The 14,747-nt window shown below is 36.8% G+C and overlaps 1 protein-coding gene across 6 annotated transcripts in view; it reads left to right on the top strand.

Moving 5' to 3' along the window:
* LOC145685843 (uncharacterized) overlaps positions 1–14,747 on the top strand; it is a 120,352-nt gene that overhangs the window by 70,419 nt on the left and 35,186 nt on the right. The gene's annotated exons all lie outside the window — the stretch shown is intronic.

Below are 14,747 nucleotides of genomic sequence, written 5' to 3'. Positions count from 1 at the left end.
TTCAAAAGTAAATATCGATAATAGAGTAACACTTCCATGTTTTCCGGTGTATATTAATGTAGTTACTAAATACATCTAATACTTTTATCACTAAGATATCACTAACAGTAAGTTAACTTCTTCTGACATACTGCTTGTTGTACAATCAATCAAATTGATTACGCACTGTGGATTAAACGTATGTAGATTGTATCATAAGAAAATAAGATTCAAACACGAAACATTACCATAAGCAATTATTTTCAATAATAAAGTGGAACATGTACCTAGGTCGTAAACAAAGGAATCCGAAATTCGCCAAGGATATAAGTATGTAATTAAGGGCAAGTGTGAAGAAAATAATAAAAGTAACATTGATAATCAAAATCTGTAACAGAGGTTCAAGGGAACCAGCAGAGAGAAACCTAAGGTTTATTGTGGTACAGAAAGGAAAAATTGATTGATTAGGATTTAAAGACATAAGTCAACAAATGGAAAATTAGAACTAAAAATTCCTCATAAACAAATGATGTTTTAGACAAAATAGTAAAAACAGTGATATTACCAGTTTCAGGGACAATAAGGGAGGATACGTGGAAAAGCGCGAGGGATAAAACGTAAACATAATGGAATTGTGTAAATTTACTTTCAAATGATATACACTGATCAGCAGCTGAATTGTAGACAGCAGGACAGTATCAGAAACAGTCCTGCAGAGGCTTTACCAGTGCATATGACTGAAATGCATCACGAGAATACTGCTGCCGTGTGCTTCCTCTCTCGGCATTCGTGTCAGTGCAGTGTGTGATGGTCAGGATGAAGCACCTGAGTGCATTTGACCGTAGTCAATTCGTAGGGGCCAAATGACTGGGTAGCTCGATTTTAAAAGTGACTGCTGCAGACATATTCTCAAAGGCAACTGTGTCAAGGGTGTATCGTGAGTGCCTGGCATTCTGTTAAACCGCACTCGCACGAGCTAACTGCCACAGTGAGAGATATTTCGACGATAGGGGTAGGCGCCAACTGGATTGCATCATAACAGCAGATAGACGGGCCACAGTGTGTCAAATCGTGGAACGGTTCAATACAGGACAACCACCATGTTAGCAGGCATAGAATCTATAACCACCTACTAGCCATGGAGTTCAGAACCCACCGGTTCACGCGAATATTCCTTCTAACCACACAACTCAAGAAAGAACGTCTAGCATGGGAAAAGATAAACCGCCACTGCACCGTGGAAATGAGGAAAAAGGTTGCCTGGACAGATGAGTCACATTTCGCTGTGGACCTTCTTTGGACTAACTTCCGAGATAAGTAGTAAACTGCAGCAGATATGGATTGAGATGCCACAACAACACTACAGACGCCTTGTGGAGTCCATGACGAGGCGAAGCCTGCCGCCGTTATTAGAGCGAAAGTTGGAGCTACGCGGTATTAGATAGGTGTTTTTGATTCAAGTGATGATCAGTATACAACAAACTGAATATCGTTCAGAATAGAGAAGGTTGTTTTCTAGAAAGTACTAAAATGTTTTGCGGTAGAAGTAAGTTTTAAGTATAATTTATGGAATTGATGAGTAGAAGACAAAGGCAGGAAAGCAAATAACACACTCTATAGCTCTTGATATAATAACTAACAGTATTTCTTAAGATTGAGTTAACTTGAAATCGATTTCGTCGGAGCATAATTATACGCTCATCATTTAAATAATGTCCTTAGGTTATAGCTCATCACCGCACTAAGTAGTCATAATAGGATGTAATTCGCATTGAACTTTACATTTTATTTCCAAAAACAGTTGTTTCAGTAAGTATTTTAACATTGAAGATGAATATCTTAGGGCCTATGCCTTATTAAATTGTTAGTTGTTCGCAATTTAATTTTAAAATGAAGCCAAAAGAGGTTAGTTTAACCGACCACTTCGTTGTAAACCACTTTCGGTCCTTATCCATTTCTTGGATAACTGTTTTCAAATGTGAGATCCTTTCAATACATAATCTCAACAGGCTAGTCCAATGGAAAAATGATGTAGCTAGTTATAGAGCATTTATTGAGCTAGAGAATATGAGCATATGTAGGTGGTTGTCATAAACATAAAAGAGGTTAAGGAAATGGAACTTAACAAAAATAAAGATTCCACAGATTATTGTGTTTTAGTTGTACATTATTTTCGTTACAGATACATGACCTGAACATCGCAATTAAATAAAGTCAGCTTTTGTCTATCCTACATTTACTATTTGTTATGGTGAATATCATTATTTGGACCCATGTAAAATATATATGGGGTGTTTCGTTTTAAAGACGAAAAGTATAGGCCAACGTGGGTGCACAAATCCTTTCTTTCGGAGTTATAGGTTGCAAAACCGTGAAAAAATGAACTTTAAAGGTCCATAGCTCCAACATTTTTGGGCCTACCGTAGTCGGATCAAGTCTTTGCTAAGGAACTAACATGTACTCTATCCAAAAATTCATGTTTCAGAATCCTGCAGTACTTCCGCAACAATTTTTATAGAGGTAGTTAGTGAGCATTTCAGATTATATGCCCGTAACCAAACTGCCTATACAAAAATTGTTGCGTGAGTACCTTAGGACTCTGAAACATGCATTTTTGGATAGAGCACATATTAGTTCCTAAGTAAAGTTTTGACCCGACTACGGTAGACCCCAAAGTTTTAGATCTATGGACCTTTAAAGTTCATTTTTTCATGTTTTCGGCAGCCTATAACTCCGAAAGGAAACATTTGTGCACCCACGTTGGTCTATACTTTTCGTCTTATTTCCGTGTCAGGAACCACTTCCCAAACGTTGTCGGTGTTGTTATATATATATACAGAGTTTTCAAAACAAAATCGATAATGTTTGGTAGGTGATTGCTGACATTAAAACAAGACAAAATGTATAAACAAACTGGGTGTAGAAATGCCTGCTCTCTAAGCTATAACCGGCCGAAAATTTGTCGGAAAATACAGAAAGCAGATGTAACGCGAGAACAAAACGTGAAGCCGAAATTGGGTAAAAGGGGATGTTCAGTTATTTTTAGTCCACAATTGATGCACAAAATGGAGTGTGCTAGGGATGAGCAAGGATGACCCCGAAAAGAAAGTGCAGAATACCATATGTCCGTCGGGAAGCTAAATTTTCCTCCAAGAGTTTGCTCATAAAACACATGCATCTCTTCTTCTAAGTTGATTTTCATTCGTTGTACTATGATTTTTATTCATTGAAATATTGTACTTGATTGTTGTTAAATTTTGTCATGCAACTTTAAATATAATACTTAAGGAAATGTCCACTTTCTTTAAGGATCATCCTTACGCCGCCCATACGCCCATACTCGCAACAATGTACGAATGGAATCAGCTACTAAAAATAATGGACATTCCCTTTTACCTGACTTCGGGCCAACATTTATCTCGAGTTGTGGCTGTTTTTGTATTTCTCTGACAAATTTTTGGCTGGTTTTAGCGCCGAAAGGAGGACAGACCCAGGTTGGTCGATACTTTTTGTCTTATTTCTGTGTCAGTATTCACCTTTCAAACGTTGTCAGTATTTGAAATGCCCAAAATATGATCCTATCTAGTACAATAGACCTCTAACCTCGAGATCTAAACTCAGGCTATATTTCCTAACCAACACAGTGCTATATATACAATGAATTTCATTTTTATCATCGGAACACGAAATTATTGACTTTTCATAACCATAGATTAGTTCAAACTGGCAGTATATTTTGTTTAAAAGAAAATAATAACTTTTATACTAATCGTTTATATTTGAAAATAGTGAAGACAAAATTTGTTAGTCGAAATTCGTAGTTTATTTGTTAATTTTTAACGATAACTAATACGCAATAATAGATTTTCACATGCACTTGTACAGGGACCACCTATTCTGTTTGTAGCTTACTAAAAATTAAAAAAAGCTAAACTCTATCCTTACACAGTAGAGGGAATCCAAGCGCGAGAAACTATAGTAAACAAACTGTAAACTAGAAATAGGAAAATTAGGAATTATATTCTGGTCGGCTTCTATTGCGATTGTAACTCGTCATATTTTAGAGATGACGTTTCTTGGCGATCACACAACCCAAAGAATTGGGGAAGGAAACGGTTTGAGATCTTTATGTTAAGGGTCATTCCGACATGAAGTTGTTACAAATCAGGAGAACTCAAGGAAAAGTTCAGTCAAGTTACCAGCCCTGAATACACTTGTACAGTTTTGCCGACCGAGTGTCTTAAATAGGAACTATAACCTAGAGAAAAGCTTCTATGGACTTAAACACTCCATTATAGTGTTTAGGTTTAAGGAAACTACAAAACTGTCTTCACCAATAAAATTCCTTCTGTACACCTGCTAATATTGTATGAGGGCAATTCCCATAAACTAGAATTTATTCCTAAAAGTATTTTTCTTAAAGAAACAACCTTATCGCCTTAGAAGTACAATCCATTACCCTTAATACATTTAAAATACACTAAATACAGTTTTCAAAATCATCCGGTTGGATTGCTGAGAGCTTATGCTCTGTTTTATCTTCACCTCTTGTACATCTCTGTCTTCTCATAGCCATCTTCATTCGAGGAAACAAAAACAATTGCACGGAGTAAAATCATTTGAGTAAGGAACGTGGAGCAAGGGAATCATGCTTTTTCTCTCAATAGCTTGACACACTTAGGTGGCTGGTCATTCAGAACTTGAGAGAAATTTCGCAGCGATCCTTCTTATTCGTAAAGCTTCTGTTAAAATGAATTGAACCGATCTCTAGGATATTTGAGATAACTTCTCTGTCCCTCCAAGAGTCTGTAATTGAACTTTGAACATAAATGGTGGAATTTTCTCGACGATTTTGTCTGTTTATGAAGTTGACGGACCTCTAGGACGAGGTTTCCATAGATCGAATTTTTTTTTTCTTGAAATGAAACCACTAGTACACTGAATTTTCTCCATAGTGGTGTCCTTGTAAACTGTGTTAAGATTACAACAATTCATGCTGTATTTTTTTTCAAGTAGGGAACTAAATCTTACAGCTATACGTTGCTCTCTTAAATCTTTCATTTAAAAAGGCGCTGCGAGGGAACCTGCCATCAAGAGAAAAACTGTCACCAGAAAGAACCTTTCAGGCATCGCCATTGGATGCACTGAACTTAACGCGAGTTTCTCAACATTCATATAACAGGACGGGAAACTCCAGTTCCCAACCAAATTCTCATTTCACCAATACTTTCATCACCATTCACTTGTTTTAATTATCGTCTCCCTTAGCCTGAAGGAGTAAACGCGGGACGTTGAAAAGAAAGACTATATTGCATTTTTCAAAAGTTACACCCAACCAAGTGATATTTAAGTTCTTTGAGTATCGGATCGTAGAATATAATTGTAGAGCTTTATCTATATGAATATTAAGTAATGGGATATCAACAGTATAGTTTTACATTAAATATGACGAACAGTATCTCTGTCAGAGATAATTAGGGAATCAAGGAAATATAATGATATTCATTGCCAATATCACGAAAATTTTAACAAATGCTTATGGTCAAATTAATATATAAGTTTTATAATATTATAGAAAAAATAAGAATACACGAGACCACAACCTTTGAAAATGCAAGTGTAAGTGAAGAAAATGTTAAAATGTATGTCAGGAAATACATCTGATCCTTCCAAAATTTACAAGTATTGAACTAGAAACAATTCATTCCCGTTCAGTATCCGATGGGAAAAAAGAAGAGACGGTATGTTTTATTACGATTTTGACTCGATATACCGGCTATCTAACTGTTGAAATACAGTAACGGTATGTTGCGTAAAAAGATTGTATTTCTACTTACATAATGGCTGAAAACCATTGGAGAACTTCTCTTTAGTTATGGGGGGGGGGGGACATGGAGATATTGATCACTTGCCAACAACTTTCTAAATGAAATTTAAAATACCCCTTATATTGTATTGTAGAGAATTATACACGAAAATGTTCAAAAACTGAGTTTTTATATTAATTTATTGCGGGAAAGTTCCCGAACCCTCACTCGACTGAGGGGTATTCCAAACCCCCGGAAGAATCACTCCCACAGCAGACAACCCCGAAATCCTCTCATGCTCAAAACATAGCACTTATATGAATTAAGGCAAGAAAAAACACAGACACATACATACGAAAGAATCAATTCAACAGGGCGCACCAAAATATAAACTAGATGAACTTCTTTGAAGACACTTCATTTAAAAACAAAGGTAGGAGAAAGATAACAGAAAATGTCTCTGTTGTCAACTTAGAAATTCTATCTACATAAGAAACAAAATCTTTTTACGTGCAAAGTTGAGTTGATTTTGATTTTAACGTCCCTTAGGCCATGAGACGGGACCAGAGAGGCCATGATACGGGACCTACTGATTAACGTGGCATTCGAACCACATGAGCTTCGGCCGGGAATCGCTTTTACGTGCAAACCTATTCGTCAATTACTGTGTATAAAAAATGGATTTATTAAAGGTATTTAAAATCAGCTCTCCCGTGACTGTATGTCTTGGTCACTGAGAAAACAGAGGTGGTATGGCATACCACTGCATACCATCTCACTTCGACCACTGATCTCGTTGCTTCAGAATCACTAATAACGATAACCAGAATTGCCTGTTTAAGATAATATACAATAATATATAAGGATTAACTAATGATAGAAACTTAATAAAAGAATTTCTACATTTCTTGCAGTTCTTCCGATTGAGTCATAAGTCATGGAGTATTTCCACAAAACAAACAGAATGTGATTGTATACGCAGTGATCGACCGTAAATTCAAAGTAAAATTGGCCCCAAAAAAGTAGTGGCAAGCAGACTAGTTTATACCGGAGCCGCCACGTCATCATCAGTATCTTCAGTTAGTTCTAGTATCTGTGACGATGAATGCTGAACAACATCTGATACATGAACTGTTACTATGTGAGTTGGAACTCGTGTGATTCGCCGTGGTCGCAATCCAAAACATTTGTCAGGTGAAGGCGGTAGGTGCAGGGAGCGACAACATGGCAACTCGTTGTCATAAGAAATTTCTTGCAAGTTGTAAAACTGTCGGGGATCATCCAGAGTACGTCCGCCCAAGGGTAATAGAATCTGAGTTCATACGACACGCCATTGAATGAAATCCATCCACCTGCACAGGAATTGCGAAACACGGTATGTTCCATTACATTGTAGCGAGTCAACTTCACGAACACTGTAAAACCATATGCAACTGCCATATTGCGTAGCTCACACCCAGAGGAGAGTGGATTCTTTCAACAACTTCTGCTACATCAGCTGATACAAGTTTCCTGAAACATGTTGTAACATGCTACAGTGCAGAACTAGTTGTCGAGTAAACCGAACTTCCATTATGGGTCGTCAAATTTTGTTCTTTCTAATATAAAGTCCTGCTTTCTTTGTGGTGGAACTACCAGGTGACAACTCAGAGTTCGTTATTAATGTTGGTACACTCCGCATCAAAAAATTGCGACAGCTAACGCCTTGCCGTTTGGCCACCCAATATACACTTTCTTATCACATAATCGTGTCTGGTAAAGACACAGCCTCTCTCTCCTCCTTTCTTCTCTCCGATAGTAAAATTACCTAACAACATGAGCGCAATTTTAATTTCAAACTACACATATATTAGTTTTGATAAAATGAAATAACAAAACCAAGACGAAACAAGATTCATAAGTTGATGTAGGGAGAAACTGAAACATTCACAATGAAAAATTGAAACCAATGGATGTCTATTACAGAGAGATCCGAAAATGGGAGAGAAGAGGGAAATGAAAATTGAGAAAAGATAAAAATGTGGAATTTAACTCTAGTATGAAAAGAACTTTACATAATAAAGTTCCAGAAATCCAACAGTAATATAGAAATGACGATTTTTACAATTTTTTTCAGAACTGTTCGAATATATAGAGAATGCTTTAAACATTCACAAAGTCACTTTTATAAAGAATAGCATACTCAATTTTCAGTAGAACTGTGGATCTCCGAGACACATCTAGGATAATGTTAAAAGTTTAACACATGCTTTGTTTCCGTGGTTGAATTGCAAATTCGGTAGTGTCCATTGGAAGTACTGATCCCACATATATTCTAGTAAACCCAGTAGATAGCGTTGGTTATATCCTCCATTTCAGACTACTAATGCAAACTGAACAAAAAATCGAAAATAAAAAGAAAGCAAGAAAGAGAAAATTGAATGAGTGCTATTTTACTGCTAAATTTCTATCAGCAATACCCTATATTAAAGTCCAAACTGTATCTTAATGAAAACTTACAAATATTGGAAAGGAAAAGTTTATGTTCCTCATAGATGTAGCATTTTCAAATTTTAACGTGAATAAAATACATTAAATTATAGGATGGAAACAAAGTTTGTGCCGAACTAGTATAAATAAAATTTTGTTTTCAAATAACCAAAAAAGTTACCAATTTCTAGTCTTTTCCGAAGATTTATCTCTTCCGAACATCCAGCATCGATTTCATCTCTTCCGGATATAACGTAATTTGCACAGATAGAATGAATACTCTAGAGCTCAAACGGATCATCGCGTTATTCGGATGATGTTGGTTATGTTACAGACCACCACTGGGTCGAGCATTCAAATCTTAGTGACCCGGAAATTCGACTAAGACTCGGTAACCCAGAGGATAAATGAAATATTTCACTTACTCGTTTGCGTTTAAACATTATTTCTTTCATAGATGACTAGGACTGGAGATGTTATACTCAGAGTACGAAAAACACGACGCCGAAGTTCCCAGTTAATTAGATTTTTTAGACCAATATATTGGGCTCTTGCTACGGTTTAACTTCGAAATACGCACACGCACATGAAATAAGTGTATGTGAGGGAAAGAGTGAGGGGGGAAAGTGAAAGATGCAAAAACAGGATAGAAAAACGACAAGAAATGGAGAGAGGGGGACGAACATAAATATGAAACTTTCTTATCATTTCAGTGTATGAAGTAGAACGCACACACTCTTTACTATAATTGTCGCCAGTGATGCTTTGTTAAGTTCTCCATCAGAAGATGAATCTCTGTTTGCAGCCATTATTTTAAAAACTAACTAACTAACTCTATGGCCTATGGAACCCGGAGGTTCAGTGCCGCGTTCACAAAAGCTCTCCACTGACTTCTATCCTTAGCTAACTGCATCCAGTTTCTACTTTGTATTCCTATCTCTGCGAGATCCATCTTAATATTATCCTCCCATCTGCGCCTAGGTCTTCCTAATGGTCGTTTTCCTATGGGTCTTCCAGTCAAGACTTTGAAAGCGTTTCTACTTTCTTCCATTCTAGCTACATGGCCTGCCCACCTAAGCCTCCTAGACTTGACGACCCTAACAATGTTGGGTAAACCGTATAAACTATGTAGTTCCTCGTTATGAAGTTTCCGCCATTCCCCATTCTCGTTCCTCTTGGGTCCGAATATTCTTCTCAGGATCTTGTTCTCAAATACTTTCAGTCTATGTTCTTCCCTCAGAGTAAGTGGCCATGTTTCGCAACCATATAGAACAACAGGCATGATTATCGTTTTATATATTTTAAGCTTCAAATTCCTCGACAGAATTCGCGACGACAAGAGATTTTGAACCGAATAGTAACACGAATTCCCTGCTTTTAGTCGACATTTAATTTCTTCGTGAATATGATTTTCGTCTGTTAATATTGATCCTAAATATTTGAAAGTATCCACTTTATCAAAAGTATTATTTAATATTTTAACGCCTCCACAATTTGCCGTATTACGGTCCCGACGCACTTCCATGTATTTAGTTTTCTCTGCATTTACTTCTAAACCCATGTCCCTGCAAGCATTTAATAAGATCTCTGCATTTATTTCTACTGTTCTCCTATCATCCCCTATTAAATTTACATCATCAGCATATGCCATCACCTGATGAATGCCGTTCAACTCTAGGCCCTGGTTGCTATCTTTGATTTTCCTTATAGCGTATTCCAGCACAAAGTTAAATAATAATGGCGACAACGCATCTCCTTGTTTCAGGCCATTTTCGACGTGAAAGCTCGTGGACAAAAATTTTCCTACCCGGACTTTACTTTGGGATTCACTTAAGCATATCTTAATTAATCCAATTAGATTTCTGTATTCCAAGTTCTGTAAAAACGTTGTACAATGAACCGAATCGTAAGCCTTTCTAAAATCAATAAATAGTTGATGTACCGGCGTATTGTATTCCCACTTTTTTTCGAGTATTTGGCGAATTGTAAATATTTGGTCAATAGTAGATCGATTTCGTCTAAATCCGCACTGATAATCTCCAATAATTTCATCTGCGTATGGGGTCAGTCTTGCTAATAGAATATTTGAAAGGATTTTATAGGATGTTGACAGAAGAGAAATGCCTCGATAATTATTACAATCAGTTTTGTCGCCTTTCTTGTGAATTGGAACAATGATTGATTCTTTCCATTCTTGTGGCAATTCTTCCTTATTCCAGATAAGGAGAATGAGTTTGTGTATCTTGTTCCACAATTTTTCGCCTCCAGCTAAAATTAACTCAGCCGGAATTTCATCCACACCCGGAGATTTGTGTTTCTTTAATTTCTTTATAGCGGCTTCTACTTCTATTCGATTGGGTTCTGGAATATACGGTTCTGCGGTGTGTATCTCCTTTTCTCCACGCGCATTAGTTTTTGGCTGCGTGTTCAGCAAATCGTAAAAGAAATCTTTCCATCTATTTAAGAGGCTATCCGTATCGGTGAGAACTGTTCCGTCAGCTTTCTTTAATATATAAGCACGAGGTTGATAGCCTTTCTTAAATTCGTTAATCCCCTTATACATGTCCCGAATATTTTTATTTTTACTATTATCTTCAAGTTCCTTAATTTTAGCTTTCAAAAAATCGCGTTTCTTTGTTCTAAAAGTTTTGGAAGTTTCCCGCCTGATATCTGCGAAATTTTGTGTAGTTATTTCATTCGGATTTTGTAGCCACCGCAATTTTGCCTGTTTTCTCTTCTCTGCTAGTTTAATGCATTCTTGGTCGAACCATGGTTTGTTTCTACGTATTTCCGCGTGTCCCAATTTTTCTACTGCTGAACTTTTAATGCTATCTCTAATTTCAATCCAAGTACCCTCAACACTAGTGCACTCCGAGTCTTCTAAAACAGAGAATCTATTCGAAACTTCAATCTGGTATTCCTTTCTTACATGGCTCTCTTCTAATTTCTTTAAATTAAATCTCTCCGTTTTCGGACATTGAATATTACCTTTATTGAACGATAATCTCTCCCGTATTATCGCTACTACCAGGTAGTGATCAGTGTCACAATCAGCCCCTCTAAACGACCGGACGTCAATTATGCTAGATTGCCTTCTTCTATCTACTAAAACGTGATCAATTTGATTATGTGTTCTTCCGTCTGGTGATGTCCAAGTGTATTTATGAACGTCGCGATGTGGGAATTTTGTACTCTTTACGATTAGGTTTTTGGATGTTGCAAAGTTCACGAGTCTAACACCGTTGTCATTACTTTCCTTATGCAAACTTTCGTTTCCTATAATCGGTTTGAAAATATCCTCTCGTCCTACCTTCGCATTGAAATCCCCTAATAGAATCTTCATATGGTATCGCGGGAGTTGGTCAAATATCCGTTCCACTTCTTCGTAAAAACTATCTTTTATATCGTCACCCTTATCTTCAGTTGGAGCATGTACATTTAAAACAATAATATCACACCACCGTCCCTTGAGAGTAATAAAAGAAAGTCTGTCAGTAACAAATTCAACCCGTTTAATTGCTGGTAATATTCGTTTGTGAACGAAAAACCCTGTTCCTAACTGGTGATTTTTATTTCCTTCCCCGTAAAAGAACGTAAAATTTCCGGAATTCTCAGATCCATTTCCTTCCCATCTAACTTCCTGTACTCCTACTAGGTCCATCCTGTATTTCTCTAACTCACTCGTAACAGATTTTAACGCGCCTGCCCTATAAAGACTTCTAATATTCCATGTTCCAAATCTCATGTCCATTTTCTTTTGCCGAGGTCGTGCCAAGTTATCAGTCCTTGTCCGAGGCTTTTGTGAATGTTTCTGAACAAGTACTTTTTTTTACAGGATGAGGGTGTTAGCCTTACCCAAACCCCCAAGCTGGAGGACCACTCCTAGTCGTCTGTCCGCGACTGCTTATTCAGTATATTCGCAGCTAACCTCTATATCTAGAGGCCTTCTCCTCGATCCGCAACCTGAGGACGCGCCATGCCGTGGTGACAGGAACCCACGTTACACGGCAGCCATTATTTTATTCGAAAAAAATCGTACTACCTGATGGGGAATCAAACCATGATTTTACATGTGGAAGTCTAATACTTTACCACTACACCAGCGATTGCTTTACTGAAACTTAATTTAACAAATGGTCAGTGTTTCATTCTGAGAACGATAACACGTAAAGTGTATACTGCAGATCAATGATGTGTTTGGAATATCCTGGTAATTCCCTTGCTTTTTCCTAACCAACATTCGTAAATCGCTTCTATCATGATACAGGTATTAGCTACCACATTCTTACGTAGTGCTTGTCCAGTATGATAAGTCGATTCTTCAAAATCACTTAGTAAAGAATCAACTATGGCGAGAACAGGATTTCAACCTATTTTAGTTAGCTATATAATTCATAAGGCCGTCACGTTACTCATACTCTATCATACTACCTGAAGTTACAAGCCAAATATTACTTACTTTAGAACTGATCTTTGCAACGAACCATGTTCTTCCTGTAAGGATTTTGCAGCAAATTGCACAAAGAAATTCATTTATTCGACAGCCTAGAAAGAAATTACTACCAAAATAATGAAGGAAAAACTTACTATCCAGGAAAAATTACAGAAATAAAACATATTTTGCAGTAATTTCGCCGTGGAAGTTCAAAAGTACGTGAATAATAACAATAATAATAATAAATGTTGACGTTCACGGTATGGTAGTCAATTTGTTATTATTATTATTATTATTATTATTATTATTATTATTATTATTATTAGCATCAATTACTCGCTTCGCTGGGTTAAATTGAGTAAAATATAGCAATATTTTCCGTTACTCAGTCAGCTTTTACTATTACTAAAGCGCTCTATGATATCGGTCATTTTCGATGAGTTTCATATATCCCCACCCCACACTATTTTGTGGGGCACGGTATCTGCAGTATCATTGTTCATCTCATCGTGCCAGAAAACTGTGAATTCGACACTAATTTGGTTATATCGATTATTTTTATATGTCTCCCTCCCTCAAGTTGCGAGGATGAATTTGGATTTAAAAAACATAAGATGTGTCAGTATTAATCTTAACGACTCCAAAAATTATAGATTCGCCATTAATGACGGTCATTTTTCATTCTTTCATCAATGTGGTTCTCCTCCCTCTCCCTTAAGTTACACGGTCAAAGTAATGTGGCAAAGAACATCTCAGTTTCGAACTGCATATAGGTTAAAAATTTGATCGAGATTGATCGTTTGGTTCAACAGTTGTCAAGTTTTATTTATTCCTTTTTATTAATCCCTCCCCGTAAGTTATATCGTTAAAGTAAATAGGTAAGTACCATCTTAGACCGAACCTAAAACTTATGTTGAAAATTTGATCGAGATCGGTCGGATGGTTCAACAATGATGAAGTCACAAGAATAGTCACTTTCATTTTCATTTTATACATATAGCCCTCTCTCCGCCCAATACTTTGCACCGTCAAACAGAAATGACAAAAGTCGTCCCAATTAGACCCTTATCTATGTTGAAACTTTGATGGAGATCGGGTTGGTGGTTCAGGAGCTATTACGTTTTATTCATTTTCATATATATATATATATATATATATATATATCACCCCTCCTCCACCCCTAAGTTCTACCGTTAAAATAAAATAATAAAAAAAACTTCAGGGTTAAAGTAACTCATATTTGGCTTGTAACTTCGGGCGGTAAGATGGTGTAGGGTAACCTAACGGCCTTATGAATTATACAGCTATCAGACATAGGTTCAAATCCTGTTCACGCCATAGTTGATTTTTTTACAAAGTAATTGTGAAGAATCGACTTATCATACTGGACAAGCACTACGTAAGAATATGGAAACTAATAATTGTATCATGATACAGACGATTTACGAATGTTGGTTGGGAAATGGCAAGGGAATTACCAGGACATTCCAAACACATCATTGATCTGCAGTATACACTTTTGGTTTTATCGTTCTCAGAAAGAAACACTACACCACTTGTTAAATTAAGTTTTAGTAAAGCACTCGGTGGTGTAGTGGTAAAGTGGTAGACTTCCACATGGAAAATCATGATTCGATTCCCCATCAGGTAGTACGATTTTTTCGAATAAAATAATGGCTGCAAAAGAGATTCATCTTCTCATGGAGAACTTAACAAAGCATCACTGGCGACAATTCGAGTAAAGAGTGTGTGCGTTCTACTTCATACACTAAAAAGAAAGTTTCATATTTATGTTCGTCCCCCTCTCTCTCTTTCTTGACGTTTTTGTATCCTGTTTTGGCATCTTTCACTTCTCCCCCTCTCTCACACATACACTTATTTCATGTACGTGTGCGTACTTCGAGGTTAAAACGTAGCAAGAGCCCCAATATACCTGGTCTGGAAAATCTAATTAACTGGGAACTTTGGCGCCGTGTTTTTCGTACTCTGGGGATAACATCTCCAGTCCTGGTCATCTATGACAGAAATATTGTTCAAGCGCAATCGAATAAGTAAAA

The sequence above is a fragment of the Thermobia domestica genome, chromosome 5 (genome assembly GCF_964235325.1).
Source record: "Thermobia domestica chromosome 5, izTheDome1.hap1.1, whole genome shotgun sequence".
In the NCBI taxonomy this organism is placed as follows: domain Eukaryota; kingdom Metazoa; phylum Arthropoda; class Insecta; order Zygentoma; family Lepismatidae; genus Thermobia; species Thermobia domestica.
This window is presented reverse-complemented; position numbering and strand designations above follow the sequence as displayed.